Raw genomic sequence first — 21,561 nt, 5'->3', positions numbered from 1 at the left:
AAATACCATCCCTGCAGTCTTGAAACCAATATTGTTGCTTTTGACAAACCTAAATCCTTGACCAGGTTGTTTAATTCTGATTGTGTTATAAGATGTGGCTCACCAGATGTACATGGTTCAAAATCAGGATCAATGTCACTGTCAGTGCTTGGCTAGTGCATTGCAGATTCTTCATCAGTTTTGTTTAAGCTCCATTTCTCTGTTGGTTTTAGTGCAGGAAGACTGTCATCATGAGGCACTGGTCTCATGGGTGAAGGGTATTCAATTGATTTCTTAATTTTACCAGAGAAACCAGATACATTTGTCAGACAGTAACAGTCTGTCAAGTGATTCTTTCTGTTCTCGTCATATCATTGGGATAGCAAATGGCATTGACTTCTGAGTACATCGGAGCCAAGCTCTGAGATTGACGGTACATCTTGCACAACAAATGTAAAGAGTCCATGGTTTGTCTTGATCACCAATCTTGCAACCGAAGTACAGCCCATATGCTTTCTTTATAAGTCGAGTCATGGTGCGTCTTTGAGGCTTAAGCGTGCACTTGCCACAAATATAGCAGAATGTATCACAGCTGTTGTGACATCGGTGAGACATTTCTGCTGTCACAAATCATCCTATAACAATTAATAATTAACTGGCTTACTAATTAAGTCACTTACATAGACAATACTATGCCTTGAAGCATCAAAATACACCCGAACTGAAAGACACATAAAGAAAATTATCCCTGTATGTGAACTGCTTTTATATAGCTTTTTCAGGCATCATCCATCAAGCCCATGTACAGGCATGCCCAGATTGCATCATTTCCATGGACGTTATGCAACCTGCCCTGAATGAATGCCTGGACATACCCACACTATATCCAGCAAGGTATAACTGAGCAATAGACCTATATTAAGAAATTGGCTAAGAATTAATTGTATTAGCCCAAAAGTATAACATGAAATACTCCACTGCATAGATCTAGTTTTGCTATTGATAGATTGTGAGCACACCGGGACAGATAGGGAAAATGCTTGAAGTACCTGTGTATAAATCACTTTGAATGTAGTTGTAAAAACTACAGAAAGGCAGTATACAAGCCCCAATCCCAATACATACAGAAATGATGAGTAGTAGTAATTCCACAATTTATTTTATTTAAAACTATTTATTACCCGTGTAAAATACTAGGCAGTGTATAATAAAGGAAACTTTAATAATCATTTAAACAAACACACATAAACACACTCCCACATACCCAAAATCACCTGTAGCCTTACATGACATAACATAAACAACATCAAGTTCATAGGTCTTTTTCCTCAAATCAAATCAGACAAAATGCAAACATATTCTTACTCCTAACTGGACAGCAACTAAAATGTATTGACAAAATAATTTTTCCAATCTTCTTCTGAATTAAATGCTTTGGAGAGAAAAGTTTTTAACAATGACCTAAACTACAATACATTCCTACATAGACGTAAATTCCCTGGCATATCATTTTACATCACTGGACCAGCAATTGTAAAGGAGGATTTTTCTGTATCAACATAATGCATCTCTTTCCAACTTCTCACCTCTAACGACATACAATTTTCAGATCTTTATAATAGAGGCCACTAAAGTAAATCTCAATCACAATTTCATTATTGCTCCTACCAGATTAAAGAGAGAAAATTACTGGAGAGGCTGATGCTGTTTTTAATGCAAACTGAAAAATGTAACAAACTTTGAATTCTCCCCCCTCCCCCAATACAGCAAATCTGTGAAGTCATAAAAGCACTGCAGATCTGATAGACCCTAATGGGGCTCAATTTATCTAATTCGAGGTCATAAAAGGGACTGTGGTGAACAGCTTATTCAAATGGGTCAGGGGAACATATTAAAATACTGTCTTGGGTTTGAAAAATGTAGCTTCTGGAGCCATGAATCATAACTGTAAATTAATGTACAATAAGGAGTTTGTGGTCAACCTAACTCCAAGCCACAGATGTATTGTCGGCTTAGTTAAACAATGAATAAGCCTAATTATTTCTTTTTGGATACAAAATCATTCCAATGGGGTCTGGAATTGGGGAAAATAAATAAGTAACAGAGCATTGCTGGCACAAGCTTGGAGCACGAAGACAAAAGTTGTTTGTCCATATATCACTCACCAAACCAGCTCATTTATCTAAGCGAACTGCTGGAGCTGACTAGGTGAATGCTTTAGGACTTATGTAACCACAGAAATAGCTCAAGGCTGCAGTGCTCATAGAACTTTACATAGAACTCTTACTACCAACAGCAGCAAGGCCTGCATTCTCTCAGACCTCTCTAACTAACCCACTTCTCAGGGTAACAGGCCAAGACCTTAGTAGGATATGGTTACCAGATTTTCTGTAACAAAATCCAGACCCATGGCCCCGCCTCCAGGCCCGCCAAGTCAGGAGGGCATCTACGCATGCGCTGGTGTGATGCAATGATGTTACACGCATGTCTGCATGCGTGTGATATCACCGTGTTGCATGCACACATGCCCTCCCGACAAGTGAACAGGTTGAGGAGGTGGGAATGGGAGCAGGGCTGGGGGCAGAATAGGGCTGAGTCCAGAGATAAGGAGGGAGATTATTCCATAGTTTAGGCCCAAGATAGCTAAAGATAGTTTACCTAGAGATATTCACATGAAGACAAGTAGGGAAGGAAAAAGTCAGTAGATTGCTGTTAGTAGACTGATGAAAACAGGAAGGAGTGTATGGAATAAGAAGATTGATGATATAGGAGAGACTGAGGGTATTGTGGTTTGGTGCTTATGGTACATTACCAAGATAAGAAATTATGTTGGCTTCTGGGGAACTATCGCAAATAGAAAATGCTACTAAAATATTGAGGATTATTGTTGACTCTAATCTTACTTTTGAATAGTGAACGCCGTTACAACCCGAGAAGCAGAGGCAGTGCAGCAAAAATGTCATTTTACACCCATGTTTATGTGTGGGCATCGGGTGTCTTCTTTGATCTAGGGCTGGGACTTTTGATTTTGACAAGTGATTGTATGCTTTTGTAGAAGATTTTGATATGGACTTAATATCACTGAAATTGGGGGATAGAGCTTAGCTGCCAACAGGAATGGACGTATGATCTGTTAGCTCTCCCTTCCCTGTATTATTGAAAGGCTTCAGCTACTGTTAAATCTACCTTTTTCAAAGCGATTTTTCATCTCACAGTCAGCAAAGCAGTATGGCATCCAAAAAACAAATTAAATTGGAGACTGCTTTTGCCACCGGTGGAGCAAAAAGACCTAAACAAGATCCTCCAACACCTTCCAAGATGCCATTGCCAGCAGACCAAAGTGAAACCAGTGATCTGGTAATATTGCAGTTAAAAAAAAATATTGGACTCAGTACAAGGGAATACAGAAAAACTTAATTTAATTCAAACAGAAGTCCTTAATCTGTCACAAAAAATATCATTGTGTTCTATCAGAATGGATCAGTTAGAGCAAAGGGTCCAAGGATGTGAAGAGGAAATGATTAAGGCTACAGCTGACAGAAAAATAATTAACCGCCTGGTTAAGGATTTGGAAGAAACTTCTAATTATAGCAGAAGAAACAACATCCCCCTGTTAGGTCTCCCTGAGGGGGGTTGAAGGTACAAATTCTATTCAGTTTTAAGAAGAATTTTTACCTAAATTGTTCTCTCTAAAATTGCCTTCCATTTGGAGATAGAACAAGCTCATTGGGTCCCTGATTATAGATCTAATAGCCAGAAAGGTCCCAGACCATTGATTATAAGGGTTTTAAGGTATCAGCAATCATTACAAATCCTATCTTCAGCTAAGCAATCAAAGTCTCTTAAGTGGCAGGAGCATAAGATCTTGCTACTGCCTGACTTTGCAAAATTTCCTGCATTAGTTAGGAAGGAATTTCTGCTCTTGCGTCCGCAACTTCGATAAATGGGGAAAAGTTTGGGCTGTTCTACCAAGCTATTATGTGGGTGACTATGAATAATAAAACAATTAATTTTGGTGATCCCAAAAAATTACAGGCATTTATTGCTGGACAGGAGGTACAGATGGACTAATATAAAATCACCAGAGGACAACATTTTTGGAATAAACAGTTGTGAATGTTACATGATATCAGCTGATTTGATATAACTTTGATGACTGTAAATTAATGAAAATGACATTTGCTGTACAGATTGACAGTTGATATTAGAACCTTAAGGGGAAAAAAACGGAGCTTATCTAACTGTATTGGGTTTGATTCATGGAATCCAATTTGCATAACTCTGGTGACGTATGCTGGCTGACTGATCCTAAGGTGACTCTATAAGTGACTCTGAAAATAAAGTTTGAATTCAGGAGCCTCAGGGTTCCTTTTTTCTAGCTCTGAAGCCAATGGGAAAATACTGCTGCTGCTTTAAATTAGGATTCCACAAACCTCCATGAATGAAAAATGTAAATGTATAGTTTTGTTTTTGATTGGGTGTTGAGGATTATTGAATGGGTATGCTATATGCCCAGAATTCGGGTAGCTCTGCCCCTTGTGCACATCTGATCTCTTCATGTAGTGTCAAGCTTATTGCAATTCAAGTTCCTTGGGTCTCAGTCTTCTAACTGCATTCGGGTCTACAGTACACCCTTCCCTGGACGTTTTCTGTAGATTCTGCTGTACCATGCTATTATACGGGACTCACATAGCTGGTTGTTGTTTGCGACAGGCAGGCTTGAGCAACAATGCAGGTAACATTATTTGAGGAACAAGCACTGGTCAGAATGTGCGCAAGATGGTCGTGGCAGACTGACTCAGCTGATGAACTTGAATGGCTTCCACAAGGATGTTTATTGAAGTTCCCTAGCGATATAGTGAGCTCTCTTACAACTTTAAAATTATTATTATTCATGTGAATGTGAGGCTGGAAGCAAGGAAGGCTTTGCACAATAATATTCTGGCAGCAGGACAATAGCATTTTCGTATGCTGGCCACCTTATTTTAAAAAAACTGGTGCTAACAGCTTGCAGCCACTGGGATTCTGGAAAATGCATCTAGACAGGATTATCTGTGAAATCAACTGCAGGAATTACAACTATGCCGATAACTCACCAGAGAGCAACCACAGTGGATGTTGTCCAGGTTAACAACTTATTGGAAAAGATCAGTCTGACAGCTCCAGAGTGAACAGCACAGGCCATAAAAGTCCAGATATGTATAGTGAAGCTAATTTTCACATTTATCTTTTCTTAAATCGTGCAGATAAAGTTTGTTGTTTTGAAATGGTCATCTGCAGAATAGATAATTGCTTCTCTTTGGGGTATTAGTATGGCATTTATACTGATTTAATGGGGTAGATGTGTATTTGTTATTATATGTCTTTGCCAATTATAACTGCCTGTTTATTTATGTCTATTAGTAAGAATAATTTATTATAGTTATAGATATGGATACATGCTGATATATGTATTAACTTTTTGTGTATGAATTGATTGTGCTGAATAATCAGAGATTTTTATAGTTACATCAAATATTTCTCTGGTTGGGGTATTAGGATGGTAGTTATAATGATTTGAGGAGGGTATTTTAAACATGTCTTTGATATTTTATGAATTGGCAAATTATAAATGCCTGTCTATTTAACATTTTTTTTTTTTTAAGTTCAGTAAAATTTTATTGTATTTATGAGTGAAAAAGAGAACAAAAAACATTTCAACAATATCAAATACAGAGAAGTAAACCAATGTCTGTAAAGTATCAGATACATGAGAAAATCAGAGCATAGCAGGAGTAAATAACACGTGCTTGAAGCATATATAGTATTATAGGTGAGCAAAAAACACATTACAAGGAAAGAAATACAAGTGATAAAGTATCAAGAGTACAAAACGATATCCGCAAGGAAAATAAAACAGAAAAAGTATCCCAAAGAGCATCAAAAGTAAATATTTCAGTCATATTTTGAACAGTAGTATAAAACAGGGTCCCAAATGTCATGGAAGCGAGTCAACGAACCCACTTTTTTAGCATGAAGAAGTTCATACCTAACAATGAGAGACAAATTAGACCACCAGGCAGCATGTGAGACATCAGATAAGTTTTTCCAATTGGAGAATATGACTCTAATAGCTAGCAGAAGGAATGCTCTCAGAAGAATACCTTCAGAGTCCAGTTTAATGCTGGAGCGCCTATAATAATCACTGAGTATGAAATATGTTCATCAATATGTATTATATCACATATGTCTGACCAGATCTTTTGCCAAAAATTACCGAGCATTGGGCATTCAAAAATCATATGTTTAAGTGTGCCATCATGTAATGTACAAGACCAGCATAGTTTGGATAAGGATGTATTCATTTTTGCCAGCCTACAAGGCGTCCAAAACTCTCTATATAGTACAAAGGACGCTGATTGTAGAATGGAGGCAGAATGTAGGGCTCTGCCAGCAGAGATCCATATCTCAGCCCAAGTGTCCAATTCCAGGGTTAGGTCAAGTTCTTTATGCCAGGTCTCTCTGATGTTCAGGTCATAAGAATACTTATAACCCTGTAAGAGCTTATACCATTTGGAAGCCGCCTTGGGTGTATTTATTTATTTAACATTTTATTATGAAAAAGGATTTAGAGTATGTATGAATTAGATAAGTTCTGATTTATATTTTATTTTTTATATTTCAATTGATTTTGGCTAAATTTTGGGAGGGTTGATAATTTCATTAATATATTTATGATTTGGAAAGGGTATCTTTTTACTTTATGTAATATTTTTCCACACATAAAAGTGATTGCTGGGGGGGGGGTCATAGGTCTGCCTATATGCATCTAAGCTGTCCATGAGACATTTAAATGTGTCGGAGTGGGGGGGGGAAAGGGTATGCAAGGGGTTAGGATGCGTATGGAAAATCTATTTTTATGTTTTCTCAATAGGAAATTGGTGGCTTATTTTAAAATATTTTTCATTAAAATAAAATGGTTTTAAAACTTTATTCATTGAACGTGAATGGGCTCAATCACCCCATTAAAAGGAAAAAAATTCTTACTTTTCTGAAAAACCAAAACACAGATATTTATTTCAAACAGGAGACCCATCTGTCCACAAATGAATCTGCTAAGTTAGAAGGGGGATGGATAAAGCACTGCTTCTTTGCTCCTGCAATTGGGAAAAAGGCAGGAGTTGCAATCCTGGTCAATAAGAAGATTTCTGCCATATTTGATCATTTTCGGGCTGATCCTTTGGGTAGATGGCTCCATGTTAATATGAATTCAGGAAAAGATACTCTGACGCTTTCTAATAGTTACACACCTAATGCTAATCAGGCAGATTTCTTTAAAAAAAACTCCAACAAATAATTCTGTCAATAGCTACATTTAATTTAATAGTAGCTGGAGACTTTAATGCTGTCATGGATCCAATAATGGATAAACAACCGTCCAGACAATTAAAATCATTAGGCCTTGATAACCTTTTAAATACATGTGGATTGAAAGATATATAGTGGATTTTTCATTTTAATGCTCATGAATTTTCTTTTTGCTCCCAAGTTCATAAATCATTTTCAAGAAATGATTATTTTTTGTTTCAGATCATTTAATTCCACAGGTGACAAATGCCAGATCATTTTGTCAGATCATGCTGGAATTTGGATAGAATATCAATTTACTGAAGAAGATTGCAGATTCAAACTTTCTCGAGGAAATTCAAATAAAAATGAATGAATATTTTCAACTCAACACCTCAGAGGAAATATCTTTGGAAACTATATGGGATGCTTTCAAAGATACAATGAGAGGGCAAATAATTTCATATTCGGTGTATACTAGGAAACTGCTACAATTAGAATTTTCAAATTTGCAACAAACTATTTTTACTTTAGAGTCACAATTGGCCTCAAAATGGGAACAAGAAACTTGAATGCCCTGTTGAAAGCTAAATATAAGTACAATGAGATTTCCTCACAATTGGCTAGGAAAAATTTGTTTTCTCAGCAGGCTCTGTATTATGGAAACTCGCATAAAGCAGGAAGATTATTGGCTAATTATCTTAAAGCTAAAAAAAGAAAAGTAAAGATTGCAGCCATTAAAGATGAGAAAGGCAAAATTCATACTTACATTGGAGATGTTTTAAAACAATTTTTGTATTATTATAAAGCTTTATATTCTTCTGAGCTTTATTCAAATAAAGAAATGGAAGGTAGAGAATTTTATAATTTAATTCATGGGCCAAAAATTCCAAAGCATATAAAAAGAAATCTTGAAGTGCCTATATCATCTAAGGAACTCCAGGCAGCATTGAAGTCTCTCAGAGCTGGATCCGCTCCGGGTAGTGATAGTTTCACAGTGGAGCTTTTCAAATCATTTCAAAATATACTATTACCTCATCTTTTAAATTTATATCAATCACAACTGACTAAGGGTTGTATATCAGGTACTATGGTGGAATCGTTAACCATTGTTTTGCCAAAGCCAAACCAAGATCCCATGTTGGTTTCAAACTACAGGCCTATTTCATTAATTAATGTGGATGGGAAAATCCTGACAAAATTATTGGCTATAAGATTAGCCAAGGCTCTCCCTTATATGATTGGTAAGCACCAAATGGGTTTCGTTCCTCAAAGATATTCTTCAAATAATATCAGACTGGCATTTCATATGCTAAATTTAGCAAAAAGAATGGATGATCTGGCCTTCTTTGTTTCTTTGCATGCAGAGGCCTTTGATCGTGTAGAATTGACTTTCATGTATCAAGCAATAGATTGGTTTGGAATAGGATCCAGATTTATTCAAATGATTCAAACCTTGTATAATTCCCCTTCTGCCAGATTATACATTAATAATACATTCTCAGAGCGTTTTTGTCTGAAGAGGGGAGTTAGACAAAGAGGAAATGCCACTCTGGATTTAATCCTAAATGGGTTAAGAGGACCTGCAAAGGAAGTAGAAGTAGTGGGACCGTTGGGAAACAGTGATCACAATATGATCAAGTTCAAGGTTGAGGTTGGAATACCGAAAGGAAAGAGAACCATAGCGACAACCTTTAGCTTCAGAAAAGGAAACTACGAAGCAATGAGGGAAATGGTAAGGAAGAAACTTAGGAACACTTTCAGGAACTGGAAAACGGTAGAAAATGCCTGGTCTTTTTTCAGGGACATGGTGAGCGAGGCGCAAAATCTGTATATCCCCAGATTCAGAAAGGGGTGCAAAAAGAGTCAAACAAAAGACCCGGCGTGGATAACTAAAATAGTGAAGGAAGCGATAGGAAATAAGAAAAATTCATTCAAGAAATGGAAAAAGGAAAAAACTGAGAACTGGAAAGAGCACAGGAAGTATCAAAAGGAATGTCACCGTGTGGTTCGAAAAGCCAAAAGAGAGTATGAAGAGAGGCTAGCCAGGGAAGCACAGAATTTCAAACCGTTCTTTAGATATGTTAAAGGGATGCAGCCGGCTAGGGAGGAGGTGGGACCGCTGGATGACGGAGACAGGTGGTGTGAAGGAGGAGAAAGAAGTAGCAGAAAGACTTAACGTGTTCTTTTCGTCCGTATTTACAAATGAAGACACATCCAACATACCGGAACCCGATCAATTCTTCAATGGAGATCAAGCAGAAAAATTAACATCCATGGAAGTGAGCCTTGAAGATGTACGCAGGCAGATTGAAAAATTAAAAACTGACAAATCCCCGGGTCCGGATGGAATCCATCCAAGGGTTCTGAAGGAACTAAAGGAGGAAATAGTGGAACTACTGCAGCAAATTTACAATCTATCCCTGAAAACGGGTGTGATCCCGGAGGAGTGGAAGATAGCCAACGTTACACCCATCTTTAAAAAGGGATCAAGAGGTGACCCGGGAAACTACAAACCGGTGAGTCTGACCTCTGTTCCGGGGAAAATGGCGGAAGCACTGATAAAAGAAAACATCGATGAACATTTTGAAAGAAACAAACTTCTGATAACCAGCTAACATGGTTTCTGCAAGGGGAGATCGTGCCTAACGAACTTATTGCACTTCTTCGAAGGAATTAACAAACGGATGGACAAAGGAGACCCCATAGACATCATATATCTAGATTTCCAAAAAGCCTTTGATAAGGTGCTCCATGAACGCCTACTCCGGAAACTGAAGAACCATGGGGTGGAAGGAGACGTACATAGATGGATCAGAAACTGGTTGGCGGGTAGGACACAGAGGGTAGGAGTGAAGGGCCACTACTCGGACTGGAGGAGGGTAACGAGTGGGGTCCCGCAGGGCTCGGTGCTCGGGCCGCTGCTATTTAATATATTTATAAATGATCTAGAATCAGGGATGAAGTGTGAGATAATAAAATTTGCAGACGACACCAAACTATTTAGTCGAGCTCGGACTAAAGAGGACTGCGAAGAATTGCAAAGGGATTTGAACAAACTAGGAGAATGGGCGACGAGATGGCAGATGAAGTTCAATGTTGAGAAATGTAAAGTATTACATGTGGGAACCAGAAATCCGAGGTACAACTATACGATGGGAGGGATGTTAGTGAAAGAGAGTACCCAAGAAAGGGACTTGGGACATTACAATGAAGCCAACGGCACAGTGCGCAGCGGCCGCTAAGAGAGCAAATAGAATGCTAGGTATAATCAAGAAGGGTATTACTACCAGAACGAAAGAAGTTATCCTGCCGTTGTATCGGGCGATGGTGCGCCCGCATCTGGAGTACTGCATCCAATATTGGTCGCCGTACCTTAAGAAAGACATGGCGTTACTAGAGAGGGTTCAGAGGAGGGCGACACGTCTGATAAAAGGGATGGAAAATCTTTCTTTTTTTTTAAGTTCAATAGTTTTTATTAAGTATTTTAAAGGATACAAGAATCATTTAAAGTACATAGAAACAAAATAAAGCTTTCTGTATATAAAATATATAAATTTATGTTTAACTGTATAGGAGCAAAGGCTCCAATTATTAAAAATGTATGTAAGGGATATATAAGATAAAGATAAGAGAGAGCAGTAAAGAAAAAAGGAAAGAAAAATGAAAGAGAGAAGAGAGGAGAAGAAAAGGATAACAGGAGTGTCTAAGAAGATGAGCGTACATAGGAATCTAAGAATGACCATGGAGATTTGTTGTATTTCAAGTTCATGCAGGTTCGGAATGTAACTCTCTTCTCATATGCGTAGGATTCAAATCTATGATACATACTCAGAGAGTTCCACCAAAAGGTATAATCTAATAGCGAGGGTGATTTCCAATTTTTTAGAATGTGCATGAGGGCAGTCACCAACATGGTATCAATGAGTTTAGGTGGACAATTTGATTGTGTGAAACATGGGTGTTGAGATCGAAGGATTATAATGTCTATAGAGATTTCTTCTGAGCAGTTAGTAATAGATTGTATGGTGTTCCAGACGTAGGTCCAAAAAGAGCGGACTAGAGTACAATGAAATAACATATGATCAAGAGTTCCTTCCTCTTTCAAACAGTTCCAACAAACAGAGTCTTGTTTTAAGTTAGCTTTCCACATGCGAAGTGGGGTCCATATTGCCTGCCACATAAGGAAGTACATTGATTGTGATACTCTAGAAGATAAAAGCGGGCGATTTGTTGATGACCAGAAAAGCTCCCAATCAATGTCAGAAAGCGGAGTGGTAAGTATAGCGTCCCAGTGCTTCATAGATTGAGGTGAAAAAGTGAAGGAGTGATCTCTTAAAATACTGTAGAAGGATGATATCGCCTTACCTTTTAGTAGAGACAGAGAAGACCAGTTGTAAATAGTATTTTTGGAAGTCATATAGTCAAATCGTATATGTAAAGACGGCAACACTCCAGTGAGAGAACGCCATTGTGAATAAGTAGAAGGAGGTAGCGAGTATGTAGAGCACAGTATATCGAATGGAATTAACGAGTTGAGGGTAGACAATTGATGGACAAACCATATACCTGCCCGCTGCCACCTTTTCCATGATAGAGATTTGTCGTGATTTTGAATTTTGGGATTGTTCCAAAGGGACAAGAGTGGACTAACCTTAACTGAGATTTCAGTCAATGTATCTATAAGATAAAGAGCATGCTGCGTTGCACCCAATAAAGAGTATCTCTTTAAGTGCCTTGGTATTGACACCGTTAGTAAGCATGAGATGTGTAAAGGCGTACATAAAAAACATTCCATTTCAAACCAGGCAGGAAGATCTTGAGTGGGAAGATTTTGAGTGGAGGAATTAGTGAGCCAGTAAGCTCCATATTTGGCTAATGAAGCAATATAATAGTGATAGAAATCAGGAAAGTTGAGACCACCGTTGATCTTAGAGGCTTTCAGTTTGGCGAGAGCGATTCGAGGTTTTTTCTTGTTCCAAATGAATTCAGATATTTTCATATTTAGCCAATGAAATAATGATTTCCGGCATAACAGAGGGAGCATAGAAAGAATATAATTAATTTGAGGGGCCAGAGTCATTTTGATGGATGCAATTCTACCCCACCAGGATAGAAAGAGTGGGTTCCATCTAGATGTAGTGTTTAGAACTAGATTTTTGACTTTAGATATATTAAGATCTTGAGCATGAACCGAATCTTTATGTATTAAAATCCCCAAGTATTTCACAGCTTCATGTGACCATGAGAAAGGAAAATGAGCCAAATCTGATGGAAGTATATTATCATTTAGAGGGAAGATCTCTGATTTCTCCCAATTAACAGAGTATCCGGAAAGGAGGGAGTATTGAGTGATAATATGAATAAGATTGGGAAGGGAGAGTAAAGGGTCTCTCAGAAAAAGTAAAACATCATCAGCATAAGCTGCTAATTTGAAATCTCGATCAGAGGAGGGAATACCTTTAATTGAGGGACTTTGTCGTATAGCTGAAAGGAGTGGCTCTAACACTAAATTAAATAGCAATGGTGAGAGAGGACAGCCTTGTCGAGTACCTCTATGGAGGGGAAATTTATTGGATAAAGAGTTGTTAATCCTAATACGAGCTGTGGGTTGATGATATAGCGTTTTTATCCAGTTTGTAAAAAATGGGCCAAAATTATACCACTTCAGGACACGGAAAAGGAAAGGCCACTCCACTCGGTCAAAGGCTTTTTCAGCATCAATAGCTAGGCCTATTACAGGGTCTGACATTGTTTTAGCATGAGCATTAATATAGTGAAATAGGCGCAGGTTGTCTCCTATATATCTTTGTTTAATGAACCCTGTTTGATCTTTATGTATAAGCAGTGGGATTATTTTGGTAAGTCTTAATGCAAGTAATTTTGCCATTATCTTGTAGTCTAAATTGAGGAGAGAGATGGGGCGAAAGTTTTTAACTAAAGTGTCATCTCTGTCAGGTTTAGGGATTACTACAATGGTGGCCTCAGTGAAATTGAATTGCTTGTCCGGAGTGGAGTGGAGGAAGTCATAATATTTAAGGAGATGAGGAGCTAGTAGGGTGCGAAATTGCTTAAAGAATTCGTTCGTGAAGCCGTCTGGGCCAGGGGCTTTCCCAGCAGGTAAGGAAGATATGGCAGTTTCAATTTCTAATATAGTTATTGGAGAATCAAGTTCCAATTTAACAGATTCTGGAATGGTCGGATGAGTTAAGGAGGTAAGATATGAGTCTATATCTGCTTCAGGAGTGGTAGATTCAGATTGGTATAAAGAAGTATAGAATTTTTCAAATTGAGAGGAAATTAGAGATCTGGTTTTGACTAATTGACCTGATGGATTCTGAATAGCCGTTATATGTAGTCTTTTAGATTTATTTTTAAGGTATCTGGCCAAAGGACGACCCATTATATTATCTCCCATGTAATGACCAGAGTTAGAGATAAAAATATCACGCCTAGCTATATGTGAAACTAAAGTATTATATTCATATTTAAGATTTTGAATACGTTGGAAAGTATTTGGGTCATGTATGTGGTTAGACATATGTTGTAATTCTAAGGTTTTGATGGAGTTTTCTAAATCTTTTTCCTTTCTTATGGACTGTTTCTTTTTCCAAGAGGCAATTTTAATCAATTCGCCTCTAAGGGTTACTTTGTATGCTTCCCAGACAATGGAAGGGCAAATTTCAGGATCTTTAGAATTATTTTCAAAAAACTCCGCAGTGAAAGAATTGATTTTTTCAATAATCATACGCTGAAAGATTGGAGAAACTGGGACTCTTTTCCCTGGAGAAGAGGAGACTTAGAGGGGATATGATAGAGACTTACAAGATCTTGAAGGGCATAGAGAGAGTAGAGAGGGACAGATTCTTCAAACTTTCGAAAAATAAAAGAACAAGAGGGCACTCAGAGAAGTTGAAAGGGGACAGATTCAAAACAAATGCTAGGAAGTTCTTTTTTACTCAACGTGTGGTGGACACCTGGAATGCGCTTCCAGAGGACGTAATAGGGCAGAGTACGGTATTGGGGTTTAAGAAAGGATTGGACATTTTCCTACTAGAAAAGGGGATAGAAGGGTATAGATAGAAGAGTACTGTGCAAGTCCTGGACCTGTTGGGCCGCCGCGTGAGCGGACTGCTGGGCATGATGGACCTCGGGTCTGACCCAGCAGAGGCAATGCTTATGTTCTTATGTCCCTTATCTCCTTTGCTTTTTGATATTGTTTTGGAACCATTGTTGTTGGCCATTCAGCAGGCAAAGGAGATACAGGAAATTCCATATGCAGGTCGAGATTATAAGGTTTTGGCCTATGCAGATGATATTTTGCTTCATTTGAAGAATCCTGAATCTACCATCCCGCATTTACTGGAATTGATTTATCAATTTGGCAAATTTTCTGGTTACAAAATAAATTGGAGCAAATCAGAGGTTCTTCCACTAAATGTACATTGTGTAAAAGGTTTAATTGATCCATTCCCATTCCTTTGGAAGGAAGAGGGAATAAAATATTTGGGTATTATGATTCAAAGAACTTTGGAAGATACAATGACAGTAAATGAAAAGTCTTTATTGCTGATAGTCAAAGAAATGTGTGAGCATTGGAACCCACTACATCTTTCTTGGTGGGGGAGAGTCCAAACCATCAAAATGATGATTTTGCCTGTGGTTGTTACCAAATGAGTATGTTACCGGTTTATTTTCAAAGTTCATTTTATAAGAAATTAAATGGGATTCTTACAAAATTTATTTGGCTGGGTAAGACTGCTAGAATAGCCTTAGTATCTTTGTCAAAACCACGATAGACGGGAGGGGTAATTTTTCCAAATTGTTATAAGTATCATCAAGCCTTCATTCTGCGTCAGGGCATTTATTGGATCCTTCCTGAACTCATGGAGAATCTTCTAGACTGACTGATATTAGAGAGTCATCTCATGTCCCCATTGCGTCTGAGCCATATCTTGAGTATCAAGTTGCCTAGAACAGTGGTTCCCAACCCTGTCCTGGAGGACTACCAGGCCAATCGGGTTTTCAGGCTAGCCCTAATGAATATGCATGAGAGAGATTTGCATATAATGGAAGTGATAGGCATGCAAATCTGCTCCATGCATATTCATTAGGGCTAGCCTGAAAACCCGATTGGCCTGGTGGTCCTCCAGGACAGGTTTGGGAACCACTGGCCTAGAATATACAAGGACAATAGTATTCTCTTTTCCACCTGGAATACATTAAAATTTATTAATAATCTAACACCGACTCCAATACAACAATCCATGTGTCAGTCTCTATGGTTAAACTCCAAAATACAAATCAGTGAGTCTAAAATCCTCTGAAAACATTGGCTTCAGGCAGGCATACGTACTTTAGATGATCTCAACTGGGAAAATGCTAAATTTATTACAACTGGAACAATCATTGGGCATATCAAAGTCTCAAGCTTATAAATGGTTGCAGTTGAAACAGGCCATTCAGAAAGGGTTCCCTGATTGGCGTAACTTCAAAAATCAGGCCGGGCCTATGTTTCCATACAGATTTGCTAGGGCATCAGGCCGTCAAGTGGTATAAATTAATATCTGAATATTTGAATAAAAAACCTAAAACAATCCTAAAAGACATTTGGAGCATTGAGATAAAGCAGCAGATTTCTGCTACTCAATGGCCACAGATTTGGACTTGGAGGATGAGATGTACAGTGTCAATGACCTGTACGCGATCTATTACTCTAAAGCATTTTGCATTGTATAGTAACCCTCTAATTGTACCCTTCAATCCCCTTTTCTTTCAAGAACTTGTCCAAGCCCAATTTGAAGCCCAAAATCGTACTCTGCTCAACCACCTCCTCTGGAAGCGCATTCCAGGTGTCCACCACCCTCTGAGTGAAGAAGAACTTCCTAGCATTTGTCCTGAATCTGTCTCCCTTTAATTTTTCTGAGTGCCCTCTAGTCTTTGTTGCCCCCGCCAGTCTGAAGAATCTGTCCCTCTCTACCTTCTCTATACCCTTCATGATCTTGTAAGTTTCTATCATATCCCCTCTAAGTCTCCACTTTTCCAGGGAAAAGAGCCCCAGCTTCTCCAGTCTCTCAGTATACGAAAGGTTTTCCATGCCCTGTATCATTTTTGTTGCTCTTCTCTGGACCCTCTCAAGTATCGCCATATCCTTCCTAAGGTACAGCGACCAGTATTGAATGTAGTACTCCAGATGCGGTCGCACCATTGCCCTATACAGCGGGAGGATAACTTCCTTGGTTCTGGTAGCGATACCTTTTTTGATAATGCCCATTCTGTTCACCTTTTTAGAGGCCGCTGTGCATTGTGCCACCGGTTTCAGGGTTTTATCCACCATAACCCCCAAGTCCTTTTCTAGGTTGCCTTCCCCCAATATCATCCCCCCCCTCCCCCATCGTGTAATTGTACATCGGGTTTCCTTTCCCTATGTGCATGACTTTACATTTCTCTACATTGAAGCTCATCTGCCATTTAATTGCCCACTCATTTAGTTTGTTCAGGTCCCTTTGAAGTTCTTTACATTCCTCAACTGTTCTAACCTTACCAGAGAGTTTTGTGTCGTCTTCAAATTTTATAATTTGTTTTTGGACACAGAAGGCATGAACTTGGGAGAGAGGAAGGGAGGGAAAGAGATGCTGAGGTGGGGGATGGAATGGGTTTTTGGACACAGAAAGCATGAACTTGGGAGAGAGGAAAGGAGGGAAAGAAATGCTGAGGTGGGGGAGGGAATGGGTTTTTGTACACAGAAGGCATGGACTTGGGAGAGAGGAAGGGAGGGAAAGAGATGCTGAGGTGGGGGAGGGAATGGGTTTTTGGACACAGAAGGCATGAACTTGGGAGAGAGGAAGGGAGGGAAAGAGATGCTGAGGTGGGGGATAGAATGGGTTTTTGGACACAGAAAGCATGAACTTGGGAGAGAGGAAAGGAAGGAAAGAGATGCTGAGGTGGGGGAGGGAATGGGTTTTTGCACACAGAAGGCATGGACTTGGGAGAGAGGAAGGGAGGGAAAGAGATGCTGAGGTGGGGGAGGGAATGGGTTTTTGGACACAGAAGGCATGAACTTGGGAGAGAGGAAGGGAGGGAAAGAGATGCTGAGGTGGGGGAGGGAATGGGTTTTTGGACACAAGGCATGGACTTGGGAGAGAGGAAGGGAGGGAAATAGATGCTGAGGTGGGGAGGGAATGTGTTTTTGGACACAGAAGGCATGGACTTGGGAGAGAGGAAGGGAGGGAAAGAGATGCTGAGGTGGGGGAGGGAATGTTTTTTGGACACAGAAGGCAAGGACTTGGGAGAGAGGAAGGGAGGGAAAGAGATGGTTGTGTACATGGGGAATAGAAGAAAGGAGAATTTTTGGTCATAGGGAGGGAGGGAGGTACAGACAGTGGCATACCAAGGTGGGGGTGGGGGCGGTCTGCCCCAGTTTTACGCCCCAAGGGGGTGCACAGCTGGCCACCCTCCAGTGTTCTCCCTGGGCTGGCAAACTGCGTCTCTTTAGCCACTTGAGTGCCACCGCGGCCATTGGGAACAGGCCGGTGCCAAGTTCTCCCTGTTTTTCCCTGTGGGGCCGACAAACTCTCACCACCCGCGTCAATTCTGATGTCGGAGAGGACGTTCTGGGCCAGCCAATCGCTGCCTGGGTGGCCCAGAACGTCCTCTCCGATGTTAGAATTGACGTCGAGTGGCGGAGTTGGTCGGCCCCGTGGGGAAGAGAAGCAGGGCGAACTCGGCACCGGCCTGTTCCCGATAGCGGCAGTGGCAGCCTATTCCCCAGTGGCGGTGGCAGCATTTTCCCAATGGTGGTGGCATAGGGGAGGGCAAGGAGAAAGAAAGAAAGGGGGGGACAGGGAGCCAAAAAAAAAAAAGAAAGAGGGCTGGGTGAAACAAAGAAAAATGGGGCATGGAGAGAGAGAGAAAGACAGACATACAGAATGAAAGGGGATATGGAGAGAGAGAAAAAGAAAGAAGGGGGCAGGGTGAAACATAGAAAAAGTTTAGGGAGGGAATGAGGTCTGGAGGAGAGAAAGCATACAGGAGGCTGAAAAAAGGGAAGAAATATTGGATGCACAGTCAGAAGAATAAAGTGCAACCAGAGACTGATGAAATTACCAAAGGTAGGAAAATGATTTTATTTTCAATTTAGTGATCAAAATGTGTCCGTTTTGAGAATTTATATATGCTGTCTATATTTTGCACTATGGCCCCCTTTTACTAAACTGCAATAGCGTTTTTTAGCGCATGGAGCCTATTAGCTTCAAGAGCAGCGTGGGGCATTCAGCGCAGGTCCCTGCGCTAAAAACCGCTATCGCGGTTTAGTAAAAAGGGAGGGGGAATATTTGTCTATTTTTGTATAGTTGTTACTGAGGTGACTGCATAAAGTCATCTGCCTTGACCTCTTTGAAAACCCGCGGAATATAAATGATAATTAACATTTTCTCTGCGTACAGCGTGCTTTGTGTTTTTAAAATTTTATTGTTGGTAGATCATTTTGACTTGGCCACAAAGGTAAGGGGGAGGGAGGGGAGCTGCTGAAAGAGTCTACCTTGACGTGGTTGCAGGCTTACAAATCTTTTGGTCAAAGAGTGCTGCGACAGAGAAAAGTGTGTGTGTATTCGGCCCATGAATGAAATCATTAAAACATTATAAATTGCCAATAAATTGAAATGAAAACCAAAGGATTGTGAATCAAATTGATTCTCTGACAATACAAAGATTCCAACCTTTAAAAATGATGTTACATAGTTCAGGCAACTTTATAAAGAGTTTTTAGATACTAAAATCTTGTTATTAAGGTTTAATTGACGTGCTGGCACTTTGAGGAAATTCTTTGGTTTTGTGCGGCAGTTTGGGCACTCGGGCTCAAAAAGGTTAGCCATCACTGTCCTACAATGTGGTCAATTGTGGGACATTGTTGATTGCTAAAAATTCATTAGACAGGTATAAAAGCAGACTTCTTATAATTATGACAGGGAATGCCATGCAAATGATCATCAAGAATTGGAAAAACTGGGACAGGATGAATTTTTCCTTTTGGTGGGAAACATTGTATTTATGTTATAGATGTGAAAAAATGAACTCGGAAATGTTGGGACACAATTAAAAAATTTAAAGAACTTGGGGTCTGTTAATGGAATTTGTTAAATCTGATTAATTGTATAAGCTTTCAATTCCTACTTGATTTTAACACACATCCAGGAAGGGTGGGAGGGAGGGGGCAGGGAATATGTTTTGTATTATTCTTTGATCAAATGTAAGTGCTGTTCATGATATTAATTGTATGTAAAATTTATTGCACTTTGTACTCAAATTGAAAATCAATAAAGAATAAATATATATATATACTAGTCTTTAAGCCCATTACATTAATGGGTGCTAGAATAGATGTGTGTGTCTGTCTTTCTTCCTTGCTTTCTCCTTGGCCGCTGTCTGTCTGTCTTTCTTTTTTTCTTTCTGTCTCTCTCTTTCCACGGCTGTCCATCACCACCCCTTGCCTGTTCCCCTTGTCTAGCAGTAGCCCTTCTTCCTTCCTTTTACCCCCCCCTGTCCAGCAGCACCCCTTCCTTGCTCCCCCTGTCCAGAAGTAGCCCTTTTCCTTTCATTTTACCTTTTACCGGTTTTCGTGGCGGTCTGCAGTGGTTTCGGGGTCACAGCGTCGTGGATGAAAGGCAATGTTTAAACCGCTGCAAGCTCCTACTGATGGGGAAACTGCCGCATGCTCTACTGTGCATGCGGGAAACCGCCGAACGACACAGTTGCACTCTCCTTCTTCCCCATGCGCCGCAAGCCGCCCCACCCACCTAAATCAAATTTGGCACAGAAGCAGAAATCATAGCGGCAGGGATCACGCGCATGCACGGGTAAGGGTTTTATTATAGAGCAGTGGTACCCACACTTTTTGGTCTTGCAAGCTACTTTTAAAATGACCAAGTCAAAATGATCTACCAACAATAAAATTTTTAAAAAACACAAAGCACACTGTACGCTGAGAAAATGTTATTTATCACTATTCTGGGTTTTTTTCAAAGAGGTCAAGGCAGATGACTCTATGCACTGTCACCTCAGTGACCAAATACTAGACGAAGAAAATCTACGTGATCCACACCAACACGGATTTACCAGGGGAAGGTCCTGACAATCTAATCTGATTGACTTCTTTGACTGGGTGACTAGTCATCTGGATGCCGGGGAGTCCTTGGACGTGATTTATTTGGACTTCAGCAAAGCTTTTGATAGCGTCCCACACCGCAGGCTGTTAAACAAACTAAAATCTATGGAATTAGGGGATACACTCACTACATGGGTTAGGGATTGGCTAAGCGGTAGGCTTCAAAGGGTGATGGTAAACGGTACCCCCTCCAAAACGTCAGCAGTGACAAGTGGAGTACCACAGGGCTCCGTCTTAGGGCCGATTCTATTCAATTTATTCATAGGAGATATGACCCAAGGGCTTAGAGGAAAAGTATCACTGTTTGCCGACGCCGCCAAACTATGCAACATAGTAGGTAAAAGCAGTGTGCCTGACATTATGACGCAGGACCTATGGCAGCTGGAACAGTGGTCATCAACTTGGCAGCTAAGCTTCAATGCTAAAAAATGTAAAGTGATGCACCTAGGTAAAAAAAATCCACACAGAACTTACACACTAAATGGTGAAAACTTGTCCAGGACCAAGGCAGAACGTGATTTAGGAGTGATCATTAGTGATGATATGAAGGCTGCCAATCAGGTGGAGAAGGCTTCGTCCAAGGCAAGACAAATGATGGGCTGCATCCGTAGGGGTTTTGTCAGCAGAAAACCTGAAGTCATAATGCCGTTGTACAGATCCATGGTGAGACCTCATCTGGAGTATTGTGTTCAATTCTGGAGACCGCACTACCGGAAAGATGTGTTGAGAATTGAGTCGGTTCAGCAAATGGCTACCAGGATGGTCTTGGGGCTCAGGGAACACACGTACGAAGAAAGGCTAAAAAAACTGCGGATGTACTCGCTGGAAGAACGAAGAGAGAGGGGAGACATGATTGAGACCTTTAAGTATATTACGGGACGTATAGAGGTCAAAGATGCTATCTTCTGTCTTACAGGGCCCTCGGTTACAAGAGGGCACTCGCTGAAAGTCAGGGGAGGGAAATTTCATGGTGATACCAGGAAGTACTTCTTCACCGAAAGGGTAATCGATCATTGGAACGAGCTACCTCAGCAGGTGATTGAGGCCAACAACGTGTCAGATTTTAAGAGAAAATGGGATATTCACGTGGGATC

The 21,561-nt window shown here is 40.0% G+C and overlaps 1 protein-coding gene across 14 annotated transcripts in view; it reads right to left on the bottom strand.

Annotated features, from left to right (window-relative positions):
- Positions 1-21,561, bottom strand: part of EYA4 (EYA transcriptional coactivator and phosphatase 4) — a 443,388-nt gene that overhangs the window by 358,954 nt on the left and 62,873 nt on the right. The window lies entirely within an intron of this gene.

Source organism: Geotrypetes seraphini, chromosome 3 (genome assembly GCF_902459505.1).
Source record: "Geotrypetes seraphini chromosome 3, aGeoSer1.1, whole genome shotgun sequence".
Taxonomy (NCBI): Eukaryota; Metazoa; Chordata; class Amphibia; order Gymnophiona; family Dermophiidae; genus Geotrypetes; species Geotrypetes seraphini.
The sequence above is the reverse complement of the archived record's forward strand: the minus strand, read 5'-3'. Positions and strand labels throughout refer to the sequence as shown.